Below are 23,292 nucleotides of genomic sequence, written 5' to 3'. Positions count from 1 at the left end.
ATTCATTTTAAAGCCACCAACAAACAACTGGTGGATTATCTTATGCAGGACATAAATAAGAAATATTCAGGACACCTATATGACACTCTGACTCCAACAATATGAGTGGGAGATATGACACTAGCATTATAGAGTCCAAGCAGAGTTGTAATCTTTCTTTTTTTATTTTCCTTAAAAAAAAAAATCAAAAAGACCTGTTCCATTTGATTGCAAAGCAAGTGGTAAAGCTGCTATTGATTGAGGTACTAGACACACATTTCTTAGGAACATCCAGGATAGATAGCTATGGAAAAAGTGAAAATACTGTGTTAACTCTAAAAAAGGAAATCCTGTGATAACATTAAGGACCTTGTCAAAGGACATCTCCACAGTGCTACTGGCTGACTGAATTCAGTTCTTCCAACTAGTCATTAGTGCTTTTCAGTTCAGTTGTTGTCATGGCCTTACACCTACAATTTGTTAAAAAATAGATAGGTGAGAATTTCTATTCTCTGCCGCACTGCACTGAAGAGTCTTCATGAGGAAAAAAAAAAAAAAAAAAAAAAAGAAGGCATTTTTTTTTGAAAATATCTGATTTCTACAATAAAAGATTAAATAATTAAATAATAATAATAATAATAATAATAAAACCTACCTCGGCTGTTTAAAGTAGTCAGAATTAGAGCTGAAGTTTGGTTCTCTCATTAAAAATTCTGTTTTCTCACAGCTGATCGGATACAAAAACTGCTTTACACTCTTGTATCATCAAACCTTTTCCCTATTTTATATTACCTGCTATAGCAAATCTCTTTTCAGCCTAAGTAATAGTGTACATTTCTGTCCTTCTCTTTTCTGACCATATTGATGGTCCCACTCACTTAAGGCTGCCCTTGAACACAAGACACTTTTCACGTTCCCAGCAGAAGATGAAAAAATCTGAATATGGCCCTGTAGAATTCAATCCCACCTAATGTTTTTTGGTGATATCATAGTATTATAGTTGAAACTACCAAAGACAAGCTTATCTTTCTCAATGCTAAAGAGAAACAATTCACAGAATATAGAGTAAATGATATTTCTTATATACTAATACCCCACATGTCAATAGAAAGGTTGTAGAAGGCAGTGGGAGGCTAGCCTCCAAGAATAGTATGCTGCAAACTACTCAATTTTGCCTCAGCCAGAAAAAAAAAAAAAAAAGTTAGTGATACCTTCTATATCAGATGGAAGATATATGATGGTGTATGATAATTAGATAAAATTATTGTTTTAAACAATTTTATACTTTAAAAAATGAAAAAATAAAACTGACTGGACACAGTTTTTCATTCAAATGAGACAAATTTTGTTCAATTTGAACATTTTTATTGGGTCAGGGAGGGAATTTTTGGTGTTCCTTGTATCATTTTCCTGCTTTGCTCTCTTGCTTTTTCATGATTATGCAGGGGGGTAAAATACATAGTAAAGAGCTGGAAAACCTCTGTGTTACTTTCATTTTGATTAGCACATAATAAAATTGAAATGAAATTCTTCGTTTAAAGCTCAAAAATTAGAAACTTTTAAACATCAGTGAATACCTTTGAATAAGCTAGGAATCAGTTTCACATACTTTTTTTTTTTTTCCCTAAATTGCCCTCTTTCATTCAGACAGGAGTAGATCACTGTGATATCAACCAGGATGTCACAAAAAGCCTTAACTACAGCAGCAAAAGTGATGTATATAGAGTTAAAAATTATGGATTTTACTACGCATAAGAAGCTGTACATTGTATTATGCTGTACAACTATCTAAATGTAAGAATAACACGAGAACCTGTGATATTTATTTGTTCAGCTTCTATTTTTGTTTTCCTTTCTTGCTGATTTTTTAAAGCAAAGATCTTCTATCATATTGAGCAGGGTAGCTTGATTTACTAAGCACAGGTTATTATTACACAGATATATTGCACAAGTGAACACACTCACACCATTAATCTCTGGAGTACTTCTGTCACTCCAGCTATGGATCTTGCCAGGAACTGTTAGCCAAGAAAAATCTCTCCAGCAAAAGGGAGTTTCTAGTGACTTTCATAATGGACGAATCATTCTAATTGTACAAGCTAAAAACTGGTCAAGACATGGACTCTGATGCTGGAGATTGTTTGGTCGTTTAGTCCTTTCCTCTATCAGTGCAAGAATGTGCTCTACACAGTGTTTTGTGCGATGTGTTGTCCAGTCTGACTATAAACAACCTAACTTTATGGCCCATTTTGTTGTGGGCTTCTACTTACAGTTTAACAGGCTACAGCAATGTATTGTTGTTATCCAACCTACAGTTCACTTTTCAAGTGTAAATCATGATTCTCAAGGCACCCCAGCAACTCTGTCTCCTCTCAATTGATATAGATCATGGACCTTCTGAGACACCATTTAAACATTCAGCATTGCTGCTAGCCAGGCTATGTGCATTTAGTGCTTCCCAGCAGACCAAAGGTCAGTGTCACCAAATATGAATGAAAAGAAGAGAAAAATGTATAGTTAAAGAATCTTAGCCTGTATCCATATTCTTAAAGGCATTAAAATATTACCTCTGTGTCCCGCAGTAACATTTATATGTCTGTTAGCTCAGCTCTGGTTACAGTCAGACAGACATTGGCTGACTGAAAACTGTCCAAGTATCAGCAGAAAAGGCCAACAGGTAGCCATGGCAATGTCAGCTCCTGCTTTCACTTGCAGAGTTCACAGCCGGTGACCTTTGCTCTGTGCCTAATCCCAAAGGTCCAATTTCCCTAAGCATTTATTTTTAAAATATTGACTTAAAGGGAAGGGACAAAAAAAAAATGTGGAATGTGTCCTGAACACCCATAGGAAAGGAAATGGTTTAGAGACTGATGCTGTTGCCAGCAGATCTGAAGCACTGGATTTGAAAGGCTCATTAATATAAAGACCAGTCCAGGTCTCTGACTGCAAGTGAAAAGATAACATGCTTTGGCATAGACAGTGACAATGCTGTCCAAAACAGTTGGAGTTTAGTGGTGGCAGAGTATGAAGCAACGTGCGATGAAAGACTCACTTTCCCAGCACCAAAGGATAGGACTCCACCTTTGAAGGTGAAGCCACCCCAAAATGGGACCCTTAGGTAACAGGTTAGAAGCTGAGGTGGAAGGCTACACATCAAAGAGCAACCTTGTGCCCTTCACTGTTCAGGAACCTCCTTGAAGAGCCCTCAGAAGAAACAATTGTTTCTTGTCAGCTTTCCAGCAGAGTAAATGTGAAACACAAAAAGTTCAGTCGGTTAAATGTTTTTTTCTCATTTCTTTCCTCAGAGTAGTTCCTAAAAGTACAGAAAATAGCCAAATAGTGTTCATGTTAATGATGGAGCGCTTTAGGTTCCTGTGGCAACTCATATTTAATTGTCTTAATGGAAAGAGAACAAGAAAAGTTTTAACTTTTTACAAAAATACAGTCAATTTTTCATCATTATAGCAGGAATCACTTAGAGGCTAATTGCCCATAAATTATGCATACCTCCTTCAAATATTAATATTAGCATATAATATCATGAACTTTATGTGAAAACTGAGGAAGGTGATGTGGCATTCTACAAATGTGAATTTCTCACCTTAGAATTAAAAAACACTAATGATGATAATTTTAGCATAGTTTAGTCCCCTGTGTAAACAAGTGACCAGGGCTTTGAAGAAAACCTAGAGCACTTGGCTGGGTCTAGCCTAGCAGTCCTGGAAAGGCAATGTACATGTGAAGTCAACTGTCAGGAAACACCTGTTTAATGCCAGGCTTGTTAGAAAATATAAGGATGAGAGATGACCTCAGGTCTGCAGTGAAGAAGGGAATGGTGGGCTTAGCTGAGTGTGTTGATATAGATCCCTCAGAAAAAGCAGAAAGCATCACCTCAAGTATGAAGATTCTGTGGGTGGAGAAGAAATGAGTTTGTCTGGGTTCAGATAAAACTAATTGGTGGCATGGGCTCCTACGGCAGCCATAAATCTAAGATTTAGTCTGTCTTAGAAACACTAGTGATTAACAGAGGGGAAACTGAGTTAGGGGGAAAAAGAGCAGACTGCTGAAGTCAGTGCTGTAACATGTTTTGGTTAGGTTTGTGAAAAGCTTGATTGTACTGTCATTGAGTTCGAGGAAACTTTGACACAGACTTTCTCTGGCAGATGCACTTTAGTTTTAAACAAGACAAAGCCATGTTCACTTGAAACTGAAAACCTGGATGACAGGTTCATATTTACTATTGAAAAGCAGTTTAACCAAAACAAAAATCAGTCCGAGTGTGAGGTCCAATGAGGAAGATATAAGAAGTCCATATCCTGAAAAAGACAGAGAGCAATGGAATTGGTGTCCTGCCTGATTTTGCACAAAGCTTTCAGCTCAGAGCTGATGGAAAATGTCATTCTTCTGGTTTTTGTTATTGCCTAAGTAGAGACATTTTTCACAACCCTTTCCTGCAGATGATTCACATCCTAGCTGCTTAGTTTTCATCCTTAATGTCAGATTCATAATAACATTATTAATAACATTAATTGATTGTTCTACAGAAGTAAATTTTAATCCAGTACAAGTAACCCGGGGAGGCATATGGCAAGTAGCCTGCAGCAAACTAATCTACCACTGACACAACCCCTTCCACCCTCTAAATGCTTTAACTTTGCCAATGCTTTTGTTTTTTTTTATCCAGTACTTGCGCACATCATTTGCATTGCATGTATTTAGGGCAGGATTAGCTTCTGTTGGAATATTTTCTCTGAAATTAAATCCCACTGCTTTCATTCTGCAACTGAAAATCCCTTCCAGAAATTCTTTCCAGCCTCTCAGTGCTCTTTATAGGTACCCTGTGGCTGCTACCCCTTCATAACAGAAACCTCATGCATTTGCACTCAGCTGTCCAAACACGTGGATGACCTGGACAGTTACAATCAATCATTCAGTGCTTGTGTCTGTCCTGCTTTAGCTTTTTGGAAACAACTCTTCATTTTCTCCATGTTTGTATCAGTGTAACCTCAAATCAGCAGCTCTTCATCACAGTATAGTACCTTTAGGAAACACACTAACAATTGTTAAAATTAAAGGAATGAAGAAAGTGAGCAAGCATATGTTGACAGGTGCACATAAGCCAACAGTTTAATGTAACCGTGCTAGAACATAACTTCCTGAATAAGGGAGGAAAGAGCAGATATTTTTTCTTCAAGTTGTTTCAGTCCTAGAATTTCCCAAGGGACAAATTTGTTTTAGAGCAGATGTATTTTCTTCAGATTTTGAGCGCACCTGCACATGATTTGGAATGTGTTTCAAAATTTGAAATCTATAAAGATTTCTTCATCCTTTGACTGCAACATATAAAGAATGTTTCAAATACAGCCTATTGAAAAATGTGTCACTGTGCAGTAGACTTGCACACAGACTGATCATTCATTTCACTTAATATTCCGTTACAAAGGCAGACAGGGGTGAAATGAGAAATACCATAGCAAGATTAACAGGACAGTTGAAACTGAACTTGCTCAGAAATTAAATTTTATACTGGAGACACAAGAAAGAAAGAAAAAAAATACTTAATGACCTTTTCTAGACAAAATGCCAACATAGGCAACTAATTCAGATTTCAAAAATAATAGAGGTCATGCTTTTCACCTTGCTTTGCAGCACGTCCTTGCTGTCATCTACTGCCTGGAGCTTCATGAACTGGAAGGACATGCTATCATAACATAATTTTGCTTTGTACTGCTTAATTGCAGTCACATTTCTCCCCACATGTGGTTGCTTTTCAGTGGTTGGTAAAAGCAATTCCTGCACACAGAGGTTAAAACTACACAATGTTTTCTGCCAAAAAGCACCACTTAAAGCCAAGCTATTCATAATATCTGTGTTATTAGAAGCGTAAGGTCACTTTTTCCAGTCAGATGGTGCCTGATCTAATGTCCATGCAAGCTGATGGAAAGGTTCCCAATTATTTAGTGAATACTGGATTAGCTCAAAATTCACAACAAAAGGAAGCAAAGAAAGGAGACTGCAGGCCAGATCTTTAGTGAGTGGAGTTTGCTCTCATAGCTTTATAGAGTTATCATGGGTTTTCTGGTGTTGGTGTTTTTTTCTTAGCTATCAAAAATCCAACATAGGATGAATTGAGGGAGCTGGGTCTGTAATCCAGTGGTGCCCTGCCTGCCAGGTGGATATAACCACTGGGTGGGGACACAGGTTCTCCATGAAGCCCTGAGGTACTGCAGTGATGCCTTTGCCATGGCCTAGTTACAAGAGGAAGGTGGGGAGATATAATCTTCTGAGCTACATGAAATCTTGTGACTAGGGCACATCCTTGGGTTGTAGGAGAGGAAGTTTCAACCAGAGCCCAAAGCTTTGCATTTCCTTGGCAAGAAAATGTGGACAAAGCACATACCATGGCTAATTTGTAAGGCAGGGAGAGAGCTTGGACACTGTTTACAAGCTGTGTCCCAGATAAAGGCTCAAAGCGTGTGTAAGAGCCTGAAGTCCCCTTCCCCCCACCGCACCCCCCCTCCCACTCCAAGGGATATATCAGGCTAGGGAGGATACTAATGAAAACAGGCACCTGCACAATACAGGAAACTGCCTAATGCCTAGCTACATGCTAGGTTTGTAAGCCTGGGGTTTGGTAAAAATGCTCTCATCCTAGATTTGACCTTCTTCTAAACCCAAAGTTCTCATAAGAGTTGGCCAAACTAAATAGACTGCCCTGGTGTTTTGTGTTCCTGGTCAAACCTTTGACTGATTCTTAAAAGGCAGACTATAGACAGGTCTTATACAATGTGGATTTAGTGTGCTCAAGCACATCTCCAGACCCCTCCACGAGCAGCAAGTTTAGATCCACCAGACTGTTCATTAGACAGTTTCCCTCTTAAGAGCTCACAGGTGCATTTACATGGATATCTTGTGCTAGCAGGAGGTGATATTTAATGATAGAAGTGGTCTCAGCCAAGCCTTGTATTAATCGTTTATACAGATTCTCCATTCATAAATGTTATTTCCATCTGCCTAAGGAAATTCTCTGTGCCTATTTCCAAAGGCTGTGATTTCACCATCACTCAGTCATTCTCAACATCTATATTTTGTGCATACATTGCTCAGAGGTTGCTGCAGCCAGGAAAATGACTGGATAAAAAAAGCACTTTTTTTTCCTTCTTCTTATCAAAATAGCCCAAATGGTATTTAGTGTTGATTGTGATGCTACTAAAGGGAATAATGAAAAATATGCAAAAGGACTATAATACTATAGCCAAATAGCTAGAGACATAGATGTCCCTCACTTCATCCAATGCAAAACTTTCAGAAAGTACTCCTAATTAGATTTTATCTTGTGCAAACTGTTGTGAAGATTGCCTAAGTTGTGCTTGAAGATACAATCTGAGAACAGCGATGCCGCATTCCAAGGAACAGTGACAACGTTTTAAAATGACAAATTTGCATACTAGTATCTGAAGGCAGAATCTGGCTTACGCTATCTTGATCACAGGTGACAAAGCATCATTATAGCGTCAGTTGCCCATTGTAAATGTATGTGCCTGTTAAGAAGGAGCCTCATCCTTTCATCTGTCACCAAAAGTGATTTGATATGGAACTAATGTTGGAATTCCATAGTGCCATAGTCACAGTTATTCACATGGACTTGAATGTCTATTATCATAGTAAGCATCACCTAAACACCAAGTGTCCAGTCTTAATGGATTGATTTATTAACCTGTATCTGCCTGCTACTACTGGCTTAGCCCTGTGGAGTGTGTGTTCTGTACCACTGAAAGTGAATTTGAAGTAATTACCAGGTATCTGTAACAACTATTTTAAAAACTCTCCTCAAAAGTTCAGAACATTTCTTGCAGCGTACATTTTTTATTTGGTTAAGAAAAAATCCTTCCATTTTAAAAGTAAGTGTTTAGAGTCAGATCCTCCATTACTGTGATCTCCTCTCAAACATTTGAGATGACAAATTTGTAATGTATAACTTACTTTAGAATCATGTGAAGAGCCTTTTACACCAGTGGACCAACACAAAGTTGATTCTGTGGAAATGAAAACCATACTTTAAGCATTTGAAAAAAAAAAAAAAAAAAAAAAAAAAAGCATTCCTTTAAAAATACCAATGAACATTTAACACAATGAGAATTACTCTTCTAATTGAAATGGGGCTTTAGTCCCACTACACCTAAAGTCCCCCCATGACTTCAACGACAGTAACAGGTTCTGCAATTCTTGTAGAGCTGGATGTCTTGAAACCAGCACATATAAAAAAGCAAATCAATCCATAGGTGCTGCCCAGATATTCCAAACTCTTCTGGCTGACATACGTGCAGTTCCTGTCCAAGTTTCAGAGAATAAATCAGCACTTACTGCCCCAAAGCCAAATCAGGACACAACGCAGGACACGTTCTTCTTTTGAGTTTCCTCAGTTCCCTGTACAGTCCCAGTCTGTCTGTCTCGGCTCTTCCTCTTCCTGATTCACACAGCTCTTCTGAGTCCCAAACAAAGGATGCTCAATGCAAATAAAAAGATAGGGTATTCTAAATATTTGGTATGGGTGGAATTTTCCCCACTTGCTGACGTAGGAAAAAAAAAAAAACAGATAAGGCACGTTTCCTAAACTAAATGTCCCTAGTAGCCAGCTTGGAAATGCATGCCAGCCAGCAGAAATACGTTGATTAAAGCATCAAAAGACAATAAAAGTAGTCAAAGTGGGGATGAGTGAAAAGCAGCCCCTGCCAATAACCACTGGTTTTGACCTTGGATCATGTATCCTGGACCTACTTTCCCTGTTGTAACAGCTCCAAGAAATGACTTTCAGTGCTTTAAGGATCGTCCAAGTGGCATGTAATTGCTAAGACACGGGAGGGAGGGAACTGGAGGATGGGGAGAGGAACAGAAAGAAGAAATGTGTGGAAAGCCCAAATACTTATCTCACAGTATAAACATAGATAGCACGAATCCCTGGACCTTTTGAATCACCCACAATTGCTAGATATTAAATGCCTCTGGAAGTCCTGAAGTACAGTGTTGTTTTTGTTTTGCCTAATTAAAGGAAGTTTGCATTCTAACACCTTCATCTGTGTTGGTGTCACAAACCACTGAAACTCTAGGAGCAAATTATGCAAAATGAAGGCATGACACAGCTTCCTGATTGGGTCATTTTGTGCTTATAACCTCTAGCAAGTCTTTTGACATTACACATTCATTCATATATGAGGAACCACCTCAGGCTGGAATGTCATCCTCAATGATAACTTGCTTAATCAGCCAATTGAAGTCATCCCATGTGTTTGACCCCAAACTTCCTCAAGCATTCCCACCATCGATCAGAAGGAAATAGTCAAAGATACAGGAAATGATGATACTACCAACACAAAATCACCTTGCAATTTGACAGTCCCAGAGGTTATTTATGCCACACAACACTGAGAAATAATAGTAAAGGTGCATTGATGGAAGAGATTCAGACCATTAAGTATTTTTGACTCTCTGTTTAAAATAGACCCACTGTGTCTTCATGTTACTGTCTGTTTTCATCCAAATAGCTAGCTTCCTGAAGTTCGTTATGAAGCCACTTTTTCTCCCTGGGGCTGAGTTAGAACACATTGAAGCAGCTAGTGAAGTCATCACAGTGTACAGCCCACTGAGTGGTTAACAACTGAAGAGCCTCTATTTGTCTGGGTCCTAACGCACTCTAGGAACTGCATTGAAAACATGTTCTTAACAAGATGATGCTGAATTTGACAACTGGATTGCCTAATTTGTCTGGGTTAGAACTGCACAATCCAATACTATGGAAGCTGATACATACAGTCTCATTTCCTGCCCCCTGCTTTCTCCCTTTGTAGTCTGCATGTAATACAATTTAATGGTCAAACTAGATAGCCTTGTGGATCTTGCTGTACTCACAGTAATTGTATTAGAGCCTTACTGTAGTGTTTTTTTTCAGATTTCCATGGTGGGAAGCTGAGGATATCCAGCTGGAGAAACTCAGCTTCAAGTCAGACAGGTCAGGAATAAAAAATATCTAAAAATACAATGTCTAAATTCATATTCAAATTGAGAAATTAGGAGTGTTTGTCATATATTCTCTCTAGTTAGTCCTGTTCCCTCTTAGAAGAGGTTTTTCCATTTAGCATTAAGGTTTCCAATGGACACTGCAAAATTCATATCAGAGCCAGCAGGAAATCTGAGGTTGGGTTTGATGAGATCACAGCCATAAAAACACACCAATTTACATACACAATTAAAAGATGAAGAATAAACTGTGAGTTAAAAGAGCTGCTGCTTGCTTGGCTTTGTCCTAATTACTTCTCTGGCAACAGTCAGTTACAATCTCCACCTGTACTCCTGTGCATCTCCAGCCCATTGTGACCCAAAAGCTGCTTTTCTTTAGGACTGGGTTATTCCACAGAAAACCAGCCTGTGGTTTCACCGTCCTGTGCTGCTGCCAAGGGCTGAGCAGTCAAGGGAGCAGTCAGAAGGCAGGAAGTGGGGAAGCCAAAATGCCCCAGGAGCAGTTCAACTGCCTCTTCACAGGCATCTGAAGTGACTTTTGGTCATGTCATTTGACCTCCTGCTGCTGCTGCTCCAAAGGGGTCTGTTGTTGGACATGTAGGTGTTTATGTCCTTGATACCCTCTTCTGAGCACCTGGATTGCTCTACTTTTGTCATGGTAGTTCCATGTGGGTAAAATCATCCTTCTCATTGACCTTTGTCCTGTATCTGGACTCTTTCATAAGTAAACCTAGTCCAACCCAACGATCAAAACCCTGATCCTTGTACCCTGTCATTTTCATTGCCTTCAGAGGTTATCCTCATCCCACAAAACCCTCATGACCAGCGTGGGATTTACAGTATCTTCTTTATGTTTAATTTTTACACTCAGCAGAAAAGGAACTGCTGTTTCTGTTTCTTGATGATGTATCTTACCTATGCTTGGAGTACCAAAATGATAAACAAATAAACAAAGCTTATCAATTACGTGAAAAGTTTGCTTGCTTAAAATGCAGTACAGGAGGGCAGCAGTTTTGCACAAGAATATTTGTATTCTGATGAAACTTATCCATTTTATGGGAAGAAAGATGCAAACAAAATGGTCTTTGCAAATGGACATTGAGAAACAAAAACATTTTTATTTGATTTCAAATTTCAATGTTAATTTATTATTTAAAGAACACATTGTAACAACATTCCTTTGGTCTAGACAAAACATTTCTCTCTGTTTCTCTTCTAGCTCCTCCACTTCCCAGTTATCTCTATCATTTGTCTAAAATCCAAATTTCTAAAAACATTAACGTTAACTGCATAAAATGTATTAGGCAGCCAAGGGAGCTATTCTGGATTTTGTTCACATTCCACCTTAACTCTGTCTGAAGCTGATGGGAATTTAACTAGTAATCTCAACAGGAACAGGATCATGTCCTTTTGGTGGAAATGTCGTGACCTTCTTCCATAAACTTGCACATGTAGGGTTTGTTTTCTTTCAGACTGTGTATGCATATGAAAGCTGTTCCAAGAAAGAGACGGATCAGGAGAGCTTACTTTTCTCCTTTTCAAGAAATGGCCATCTAATAGGTCTCTATAAACTAATGTGGGTTGGAATTCACATAGGTTTCTAGGCCCTGTAGCCTGAAATCTGAATTGCAGCATCAACTTTCTTAGCACTAATAAGTTCAGAGAAAATAATAGTTCCAGTTTTGCAGTCTCCATAGATGAACATAGAAACATAAACATAGAAAAAGAACAAGCAGAAGAGGAGTTTACATCAAAGGCACACAAAAATTAAGGACACTTTTCATATGTAACTCTTTAAAACACATTCATAAATCCTGAGAAGCTTAGAAAAGGGATTTTCCAGTCAGATTATTCCACCATGTGACAAGCCATAACAAGTTAGTTTGAACATTGCTTCAAAACATTTATTTAATTGCTGTGAAAGTGTGCTATTGATATTATAGTTAAGTTTCCTGCATGTGAGAAGCAGAAAGGCGGGTGCTACTTACCTCTCCTCCTTTCATGGTAGTGAATTATGGCTGGGAGATGTTCCTGCTTACAATGCCATCCACGGGTACCTGTTATGTTCACACTGCAGTATTCAGAATGCCAGTTTTGACCTCAAAATCTTACTTTTTGTGTGGAGAAAGAGATGCTTCAGATGTTATAGCTGATATTTCTCTGTGTAAACATTGGGTAGTTTGAGACACTCCGGAGTCTGAAGGCTGGCTATGTCCCTAGTGTAAATGCAAAGGCACAGGGTCTAAGAAGGGCATGCTGAAGGTAGGCAGAAGACAAGTAGGACCTTAAAGAAACCCTGGCTTTGAGATGTAATAAATCCAACTAACCGAAAGATGAAGGATGAGGAAGATTTAGTATATATCCCCATGTGTACAGTTCTTCATGGCCTCATGTGCTCCAGGTGCTACCTGAATGGTGACTCACAAACCTCTCTCTTCACTTCTGACCTTTTGCCTACTACCCAGTCTCATATTTCTGATTGTCATTCCAACATGTTGCTACAATTCTCCAATACCCCAAAACAACAAACAAACAAACAAATCCATTCATTTTTCCTCCATAGAAGATCTAGATGTTTTTCCAATTACATTTCTTGCTGCTTTGCTTCTCTTCTTGCAGCTTCAGGCAGGAGTGTCCTAACCTAGGTGTTTCACCATGCAATTTCCTTGTAGTGGGTGCTACATCCACTTTCTCATACACTAAGATTTTTTTCCTTTTATTGTTTAGATAGCTCTTTAAAACATTTTTCTTCTCCCCATGCAACACTTGCACTTTTCAAAGGAACTCCTACTCTGTCTGCCTACCTGTCTGACTTTTATTGCAAATGCATTCAGGCAACTTTAAGTGCAAGAGTACATTTGCAAATTTGAAGGTATACAGTCCCAGCTTTATTTTTCTGCACTGACAATAAGTGTTTGTTACTGAAATGCAAGACTTTTTCTCTGTGACTCACCATTTCATATCTTACTGCTTTCCCAGAGATTTTGTGAGTTCAGGGATCAGAAGTTTTCCCTTCAATCAGGTATAAGCTTCAGGAGAAAAATAACAGTTTTCTTTAAGATATGAAAGTGTTTGGTTCAGTACCTCATTAGGTAGCATGGGTAGGTGTATAATCTGTGCTGTTCTATGAAAAAGGATGCATTAGTCACAGAAGACATCAGAGGTAACTTGGGGCAACACATTTCCTTGGACTTCTTTAACAGTAGCCCCTCCCTACATATTTTGCAACTATTTCCTGTTCCTTTACAGGGTGATTGACCCTTTGTACATTTTAGGTATTGTCATTAAGAATATTATTGAGCCCATATCTTAACTAATGTTAGAACAAAAGAATTCCCAAGAGATTCCCAACTGTTCTGGCACAGAGCACGTGACACTAAGTGATTCTGCACTCACAGCTTGGAGCCTGTGCACCATGTAAATGTCCTGCTGGCACTTGTCAGAGTGACGTATCAACACATAGCTTCAAATCCACATGCTTGAAGTCTCTCTTTCAGTTTAACTGAGATGAAATATCATTTTTAAGTGTTAATTCTAGAAAACTGTTGTGAATCTCGGTACATTCGGTTCTTGTGCTGTTCTTTGTGTAGGAGCCCCAGTTGCTGACTCGGAGGGGAAGCTTGGGGCTCAGTGAGGGAATAATCCCGGACTATGCAAAATCAGTATGGCATTAACTTCTGTGAAAGGGTAAAAATTACCTTTCCTTGCAATACTGAGGATTTTGTCAGCTGAAGCCTGATCAACGATGTGTGGTAACAAGAACAAGAGTTCCCCTAAACACAGACACAGAGCAATAGCTATTTAAGTATTTGTAGGGAGTATAAAACAACTCATAAAAAGTGTGTGTGTAAAACCAGCTTGCAAAGATGCACTTATTCACCTTTCTACCACCATGTTTGATGTTGCTCTTTCTTCTGCCCTGTTGTATCAGTCTCTCTGTGCAGCTATATGGTCAGCAATCTTTGCAATTGTGGAACATTTAGTGCATCTGGAATACTGTCAAAATATTTGGTCAAGGTAGTAGATGAATGAAAATAAATCAGGGATTAACCTGCGTACTCCAGTCCCCACTTCCTATCTCCTGCCACACCTGCCATAAGCAAAATGTAAATAGTACTAATATTAATTTTTATCAGTAATAACACTGACTAAAAAATGGATGTCATGGGTGCCAAATCAGGTTGCTTCTTTGTCCGTAGAAAAGGAAACTTCTGAATGTAAAGTTAGAAATCTACTTTCCTCAAAGACCATTCTTGTCTTTGAAACATTGCTTCTTAATGAATATTTGCTACTATGAGAAATATTTCCTCAATGCAAATATAAAGCAAGCAGATCACCTTCATTTGACCGTGGTAGATAAGGACCAGATCAGAATATCCTCCCTGGCAATGAACTTTACTCGATGCTCTCTCTTCTATAAAGAGATTGTGTGTGTGTACATTTGCACCTCTGCCTAGATCAGGAGTATGCTTTGTAATGGATCTCCCAGTCACCTCCCCAGACTGCATGCTATCATGCTGCAAACCATCTTGGGTTGCATGAATCCCAAGACTCCTGAGGATGTGCTTTGATGGCTGGTGGATGTCCTCTCCCTGGGATCAGACTGGAAGCAATATATAGTGAAAATCTTGAATGTTTACAGTGTAGACGCTGTAGTTTAACTGTTATGGGTGTCTAAAATAAGACTGAGTGATTTGCCTTCTTGAAGCTTTTGTTCTCCTCAACTGACTATGCAGACAGACAAAGTTGTGTAGCTCAGATAGAGATGACTGACTTGACAGACATATAAAGCTAGGCAAGACAAATCCTACCCTAGGCATCTAACTCTAAACAACATGAGATGCTCTTTGTTCTTTTCAGTACAGTCACCATATCAGACAGGCTTAATATATCTCTCTGTTTCCCTTTTTGCCCTCGCAATGCAGAACATACTGTTGACAACACCTTAAATAATGACACTTACACAGCTGTTATCATGGGGACATGGCTGAGTTCCCTTTGGCTCCCAGAGAGCTCAGTGGTTGTCTCCTTCCTCAGGTCTACCCTCACAGGAAAAATCACCTCTCAGAAAGGTGACCGCTCAGAAAGTGGCCACTAGTACAGTTGGCAAGGTTCACATTTACAGAAGTTTAATATTTTTTACATCAGGACGTGACTACGGACAATACTTGGACTGCCAACAGCTGGCATTGCTCCTATGTTGCCAGCCCTGACCTTTGTCCAGTTTGCTTTGTTATGCAAACCTGTGGACTCAAAGCTTTCCTATCAGCAGTGAACCAAAGTGCAACACTGTCATAAAGCACCTCGCTGTAAAAAAAAAAAAAAAAAAAAAAAAAGAACAAGTACTACAATCCAGCCTCTGAATGGTTAAAGAAAAAGTCCATCAGGGTGCAGGCCTGGCCACCAAGGAGTGCACACAAGGTCATTGGTCCTCATTGATCCTGCTGGCACCCTGACAAGGCTCTGCAGGCTCTTTGGGGCTGATCAAGGCTGGCAGCTACAGGGCCAGTCGGACTAATTAGCTCTTGTTCTCCATTTTGTCTTTCCAACAGCTTATCCCTGCCCACCTCTACAAGTTCTTCATTGCTCTCACTCCTTTATACTATGCTATTTTTAATCGGTTTCTGTTATTGGTATGCAGGCCCAGAATGTGGTTATCAAAAAGAGCAGCCAAGGCCAAAGACGTTGCTTGGGAGTTTTTTTAGCACATCCCACAGATCAGATAAACTTTGGGTTAGCCTGTCACTGCAATTGTTCCAATACTGTAATTTCTCTTCTTTGATACTTCCTACAATGCTACTTTTATCCTGTGGCTACCACTTACAGTCATAACATTTCATTATACAAGGAAATAAGGGAAGGGAAGGGAAGGGAAGGGAAGGGAAGGGAAGGGAAGGGAAGGGAAGGGAAGGGAAGGGAAGGGAAGGGAAGGGAAGGGAAGGGAAGGGAAGGGAAGGGAAGGGAAGGGAAGGGAAGGGAAGGGAAGGGAAGGGAAGGGAAGGGAAGGGAAGGGAAGGGAAGGGAAGGGAAGGGAAGGGAAGCTGCAGTTTCTAAAATCTGTTTGTTTTTCTACATTTTTATTTGACATTGAAAAAAAGCATGTCCCTATTACTTGAAAGTCTTCCAGTCATGAGAACATCAGTTCTGTAACGGGAATCTTGGTCAAAATCACAGTAAATATTTCCTGCTGTGGTGTGCCACATAAAAGTAATAATACGTCCATCAGGCAAACTTACAATAATCTGCAACACACTGTGCTCCATAGTTCTTGGAACAAATAAGGTGTAAGTGTATTTGCAATGCTGAGTTCAAGCCTCTGTTTGCTTCTAATTTTCTAATGAATCTGAGGAATATTTTCCTAGTTCAACTTGGGGATTTTCCATTCATTGATGAAATCTGGGTCATGGCACAAATGTGTTCAGTGGTTGGACTTGTTTTATTGTTTCATGTTATGCTGCCTCCGGGGCTCACCTGTACTAACCTCAGCCATGAGTAGGAATTAAGTTCAAAAAACACATGGAGGGGAGACAGAGTTCAGCTGTCTCACTTCTTCACAGGAAAGTGAAGAAATGTTTCCTACCCAGTCCAGAAATTCTCCTCCTTTTTCAGGAAAGGGAGAGAGAGAATGAGTTGTACTGTTCCCCAGAACAGGAGTGCCCATTCAGTTTGTTGGTTTTGTTTGTTTGTATGTGTCAGCACCCTCACTTATTACAGGCAACCTCTTGATACACAGCAGCTCCCTTCTCTCCTGAAGAGATATCACCTGATGAGTATATTACTGAGTCCCCTACCTCTCTTTTATGTTTTTTGTCCACTATGTTTCCTAGCTTTTATTGCTCAAGGAGCATGAGCAAAGGTAATGCCCTGCTTTTGACTTGGAAAAATTGAATTGTCCCGTGGTGAATGCAAAAGTTGCAACACTGCAGAGATTACTTACCCTTCTGGCATCCAGTGGGGCCAAGACAGCATGGCAGGGGCTGAGCGGAGGTAAAGGGAAAAAAAGGGGGGTGAACATGGGAGGTTTATGCTACCAAAACACCTGTTCACATTGAGGACCTCTAGCCACCACAGACATCTGTAATTCTACCCCTTCATTGGCATTACACCATTTAAATTTAGCTGCATGTTTTCATGAGTAAGAGAGTTCCCTGTTCATAATGTTCATAAATGCATCTTGTGAATTTTTTGGTAAAATTAAATGATAGGAAGTATGCTTTAGCTTTCAGCTGACATAAAGGCTGCCATTGCCAGTAAACACAAAGTCTGATTCATGGTCATTCACGAGCAGAAACAAGGCAAATTAAGAGCATACAGTTGCAAACAAGAGGATTGGTATCTCATTCCATATGATTAGCTTTTTTCTCTGTTGCCTGTACATCCTCAGAGTTTATGGTCCAAAAGTTAATTAAATGCTTACGATGCAGCCTGGTCATTAGAACTGTGTTTAAGATGTAATTTTGATAGTTATACACAGCTCTGCTGTACATAACCTCTAAGTTGTTTTTGCAGCTCTTCTAGGTAGGTATTTGTTTTCTGACTGCTTATTTGGCCATGCAGTAATTCAGCTTTTATTGTGATGGTTCATCTGTGGTGTGGATTTTTGGCAGTATGAGAATTACATAAGCGGTTGTTTTTTCCATTGCTGAAACACAAATGGTGTGGCAGCTCTTACCTGCTGAGGCATCTGAGCCAGTTAGGTATACACATCTCATGAGCAGCAGTTCTTAGATAATAAAATAAAATAAAATAAAATAAAATAAAATAAAATAAAATAAAATAAAATAAAATAAAATAAAATAAAATGAAAAAAGAGTAAGGAAAGAAGTCACTGCTTTTGTGATGACATTTGCTTTGACTGATCATCAGGATTTAAACCCTTGACCATCAGTGTCATAACAGAGATTACTTAAGCTGTGCCATTAGTTAGTGGCAGAAGGAGGGTGTTACACTATAGGAAGACTGACAAGGAACACGTGTGTTTTAGACACAAATTATTGGGATGTCCTGAAAAGACACTGACAGTTTCATTAGAGTGTTGTTTTATGTTTATATAATGGCAGTTTTAATGTATCTTGGGGTTGAGGGGAAAAAGGAAGAATGAGGTGTTTCCCTAATAGGGAATAAGGTTTCTTTTTTCCTCATATGGTGCCGTTGCTAGAGGAAAAGTGTCTGGCAGGAAGCAATCCTGGACAGAGTCCGAGGGAAAGTCAGCATTACGCAAGACTTGAAGGGAATGTGGAATTCCCACAAGAGCAGCATCCAGGCGCCCTCCCATACCAATGGCTGACTGTGATCCTCTGGTCTTTATAATGACTCAGGCAAAGACAAGCATGCAGATACTCCAAAAAAAGAACACGAAAGTGTAGAGAGGTATCACCCCTTTTCCCTCAAGCTGGGCTAGTAAGCCTTTCTGCAATTGCAGACTGTGGACATCAAAGAAATATACTGAATCCTGCTGCCAAATATTGGCACTGTTTATATAAATTCCCTTTAGCAATTGACTTCTAGTGCTGTGAAGTCCCAGAAGATATTTTTCCATGGAGATTTATGGCACAAGGAATGGAGATGAAGCAGAAATTGTTTTCTACCTCGGTTATCATTAATGAACAAAGGTACCGTAATGCATCCTCTGATAAAGGCTTTTTTGGCCAGAGCAGGGCTCAAAAGGGAAGCAAAGAATGCGCAGCTGTTAGGTACATTGCTGCTCTGTGCACAGCAGGGGTTGAATTGAAGGAAATACACAACCTAGCCAGCCTGTGATAACAGCTTCCACCTAATCCCCAGCCAACCATCCCCAAAATCCAAGCCCTCACTGGGGATTTTGGAAGCAGACTGATAGGTTTGCAGGATCCATCTTACATTTCTGAACATTTCAGGGGGATTCAGCTGTTACCCCCCAAGAAGGCTCTTTAGTGGCTTAACGGTCTGTTAACAAAAAAACAGTGTATGTGCGAGAGAATTGTACCTGCAATAAAGGGTATTAAAACTGGAAACTACAGGCAAATATGTCAATTGAAAGCTCTCAAGAAGAGTTCACAAACCACAGCAGCTGATGCAAAATGCAGAACAACACAGCTATATAAAGAAGAAAGCTGGCTGATATAATTGCCAGAAAGCCGTTCTTATTGATGGAGTCTGCCAACAACAGGTGATTTAAGAGCTGGCAATGAACGAAGCTGTGGATGTGAATATGGTGTCTGGCAAGATTTCTTGAGAGATGTTTTTGCAGCACAGCAGTTGGAGACTTTCAGAACTCCATTACAAAGAGATACCTGAGGATAAACCTGGGTAGTTTGACTCCTATGGTCAACAGGAAACATCTCCATCATGGTTTGTTCCTGTGTTCTGCGCATCTGGGTTGGGCTGGATTGAACATTTCATGTGCAGTGAACCAAGTCACCAGATTCTACCCCTGACCCCTCAGTTTGCCCCATCTCTCTGCCAGTGTCCCACAGTAAGGTAGCAAAAGGTGGCATGACGTAAGGCAGGGAAAACAAAGTGTGCCTATGCCTCAAGCAATCTCCATGCATGGCCAGTCATGTAAGCACAAATACTCCGTCATCAGTGCTATGAACTGTAGCAGCTGCAGGGTACATCACCTGCTGCGATCCCTGCTGTGACCTGGAGGAGCTGCTCAGAGAGCAGGAGGTATCACATCACGGCTGATGTAGCCTGCCCTGGTGCCACCAGAGCACCTGTGGACACCATTAACCCAGCTGTGTCATCTGTGGCTAGGGTGGAGAGCATTGCACCTTGACTCACTTGTGCTTTAGGCCTCCACCATCCAGAGTCATGTGAACCTCTGCCCTGTGCAGACTTCATCCCTTTCTGTTGCCTGAAATGCTGGGGCTGCAGTTTCTCTGCCAGCTCCCTGCTCAGACCAGCATATCTACATCCGACTGGGAGGGCCCGTTGTCATCCTTTCCCCTCGTTGGCATGCCCCATATCTTGCTTGCTGCTTGGCAGCTCTGCTGGCTCTTCTGGCAGCCTTGCTTGCGAACAGTGCCGGGCAAGGCCTGCAATCCCCAGCAGCCCCAAGCAGTGTAAGCAGGCCCTGGCTGCAGCTGAGTGAACTGCCCAAAGTGCCCCGGTGGGGGCTGCGGGGCTGCAAGTGGTGCAGGGGCACCTCTCAGTCAGCTGCTCGGAGCTTCGTCACCTAAGTTGCTTGGGAAGAGTGACAGGGATGGCACCAAACAGCAGTTCAGGGACTGGCAGCGTGCTTTTCTGGAAATTGGGTGTTTGCTCTCAGCAGGGTAATCCTGGCCTTATTTCCCAGCCAAATGAGAAAGGAAATCAATATTTAGAACTTTTATGGGGAATTAGAAAATGTCTCCAGAGTTAAATGAACTAAAGGATAAGGTGTCTCAGTCAGTGAGTGAGGCAGTGTATCCTTAAACTAGAGTTTAATGCCTAAGAACCTGCTGGGTTGTATGAAATAAGAATTTGGTTTTTCCCTGTTTTGAGAAAGCACATTCACATACTGATAAATAGCAAAGACCAAACTAATGTGCATTACTTGGCTAATGCAGCAGATAAACCAGACGGATATCCAGCGTGCAGCCATCCAAATGGCAGCCTGGATGAAGCGCTGCAGCTGGGCAGGAAGAGAAGGAGTGTGGGCAAATTCTTGCCAGGCATACACTCAGCAGCTGCTGCACATCTCCCACAGCAAAACACACATTCCCACATGCCCACCTCGGTAAGACACTGTGGCAGCAGCCTTGGCTGAGGAACAGGCTGCTGCTTTGTGGCTCTGGAGTGTGGCATGTGTGACTGCATGCGTACCTTTGAAATGCCCCATTTTCCTACAATGGTACAGCTCTAGATTATGAATAATTTAGATAACACAGTAATTAGGGTCATATAAATATCAGTACAGAAGATGAATTCTCTCCATCTGAGAAAGCTCCCTTTGGACTGAGTCACATTGCCAGCACGTTGGAGCTGGAACAGCTCGTGGGAGTACATGTGTTCCCATGTCCCTCTGAAGGAGGGACTACAGTCCATCAGCTGTTGAATTGGCATCTTTCAGTAGCACTAAGTTCACTTTGAAAATAGGCTGATAAGTTATCTGGAAAAAAACCTTCTGCAGACAGAATAATAACCAGAGTCCTGTCTGCAGAGAGCAGTATCTTAGGAGAGACCTTTACCTAAAAGATTACAAATCAATGACACACCTGCTGGAAGCCCAGATTTTTTCATTTATTTTCTTATTTGACTTTTGCATCTCATGTCAAGAGCTTGTCAGTCAAATCTGGGTTAGTAAAATGCTTTATTTTTAATCAGAGAAGCAGGAACATGTGAGCTGTTTGTAAATGCTTTAAACACCTGGGGGCATTTCTCTACTGGGAGGAACTCTCACTGTATCTGGTGTGGATAAGGACACTGCAGGTTAAAGTCCTACTGTCTCCCTCTAACAAATCCACCTGCCAGGGAAGCAAAAATTAGCTTCTGTAGTTCTTTAGCATGAGTGCCCTCCCTCTTGCACTAACTTAGGGAAGTCACATGCATCACTGCAGAAAAACTTGCACTGTCTAAAAACATCTTAAAGGCAGCTGAAACAAAGAATAGGACAGAAGAATATAAATTCCCTTAGGATGTGTGTCTCTAACACCATGCCAAAGACTTCTCCAGAATCCTTTATGCAGCACCAGCCACAGATATCTATCAGGATGTGGTGGAAATGAAGGAGTTTGTAGACAGATGATGGGAAAGAGCAAAGGTTCAGAAAAAGCTTTCATACATCAAATAAATTGAAAAGGTTAGAATTGATCATCCTAGAAAAGAGAACAATAAGAAGGGACATGTACAAGTCTGTGGGATAATGAAAGAACTGGAAATGATAGATATGAAGCATCACGCCTGCAGAGCAGCAAGGGACCATTCAATGAATGAAAAGGTAGTAAATTCAAAACTGGCAAAGGACGTGTTTTTGTTTTTCTTTTAGTTTTTTTTTTTTTTTTTTTTTTCATCATGCATAACTGGACCATAGAAACAAAGTTGTCAAGAACCCACTGAAAATGCAAAAGGAGTGAACATTTTTATAAGTATCAGGAATATGTTTTGCCTCTACTGCCATAGTGTAGAACCACTCCACTACCCACTGCAGGTAAAAATTAAATGAAACAAAAATCTACAAAGGCTCTTTAAAAATGCCAGGCCCCGCTTCACTTTGGTGTGTTTATACTCTTTAGGATTTAATAACTATAATTTGAAGTGTGCCATTTGCATTGCTGTGGGGAAGAAATTTCTTCAGATGAAGATAAGTAAACATGGCTCTGTGCATACTCAGTGCCATAGTGCAAAGTCTCCTCTTTGGGTCTGAATTAAATTACTTTTGATACTCTGTCAATGCACTGCAATTCTCTTAGGAAGGTGTTACTCCTTCAAAAATAGGTTTATTTCTCTGAATATTCACTGAAGAAAATGTGCAGAAAAGGAAGACAATTCACTCAACAGCATAATCGATACACCAGTAATCCTTTTTTTAAAAAGGGAAAGGAAGAGGGATAATGATGAAATTGGAAAGCAATCTTTATGCTTTTTTTTTTTTTTTAATTGAATACTTAGCAATAAATGGTTATTTCTTCCTTGATTGGTGGACTGTGGAGCATTCTGATGGCACTGTCAGATGGCAGGGTCTGATATCCTCTTTAATAATTTGAGACATCCCATATTTTGGGGAAAGAAGCATACCAGCATCGCATCAGAGTCAGAAGAATTTTTATATACAGAGTGATATCTAGAAGGTGGCCCAGAATAAAAGAAGTCTTTACAAGGGCTATGCAGGGGAACTGGAGTAAAGTGAGACTGTGAGCTTCACCAAGAAATTAAAATCTAGCATGACTGAGAAAGATTTTGCATTTATTCTTTGTTCTGATAGAGCATATCTTGTAGAAACATAGCAAGACCAGACCGTAATTGTATTTGGTGTTACAGAGACCTGAAGAAAGGCTATCATTGCCCTGGAGAGTTTATATGCCAACTAGCTGAAACTTACATAGGATGGTGAAGAAAATATGTTATTATCTGACTTTTACAGGTTAGGAACTGAGGCACACGAAGATTAATTGAGCAGCTGAAAACTTGTGCTTGAGCCAGGAGCTGAACCCAGATCTCCAGAGCCCCATTAACCACAAAACATTCATAACCTCAAACTGTGTTGTCAATGTAATGATCACAGCTAAACAGAAAACTTAATTCCAGGTCTCCAAAGAGCAATGTTAAAGTATCCTTTTACATGTTATTCCAGCAGTGGTCAGAGACCCTGCTTCAGGTTGAGGACTCTGTTCTGTTGGA

At 40.2% G+C, this 23,292-nt stretch overlaps 1 long non-coding RNA gene across 2 annotated transcripts in view; it reads left to right on the top strand.

Moving 5' to 3' along the window:
• Positions 1–23,292, top strand: part of LOC311208337 — a 36,938-nt gene that overhangs the window by 10,489 nt on the left and 3,157 nt on the right. For both annotated transcript variants that reach the window (XR_014618332.1, XR_014618333.1), the window contains exon 2: positions 9,926–9,985. This is a non-coding gene — a long non-coding RNA (uncharacterized lncRNA). The remainder of the gene's footprint in view (positions 1–9,925; positions 9,986–23,292) is intronic.

This window comes from Netta rufina (assembly GCF_964035555.1).
Source record: "Netta rufina genome assembly, chromosome: 3".
Lineage (NCBI taxonomy): Eukaryota > Metazoa > Chordata > Aves > Anseriformes > Anatidae > Netta > Netta rufina.
Note: the sequence above shows the minus strand (reverse complement) of the source record. Positions and strands in the feature narration are given on the sequence as shown.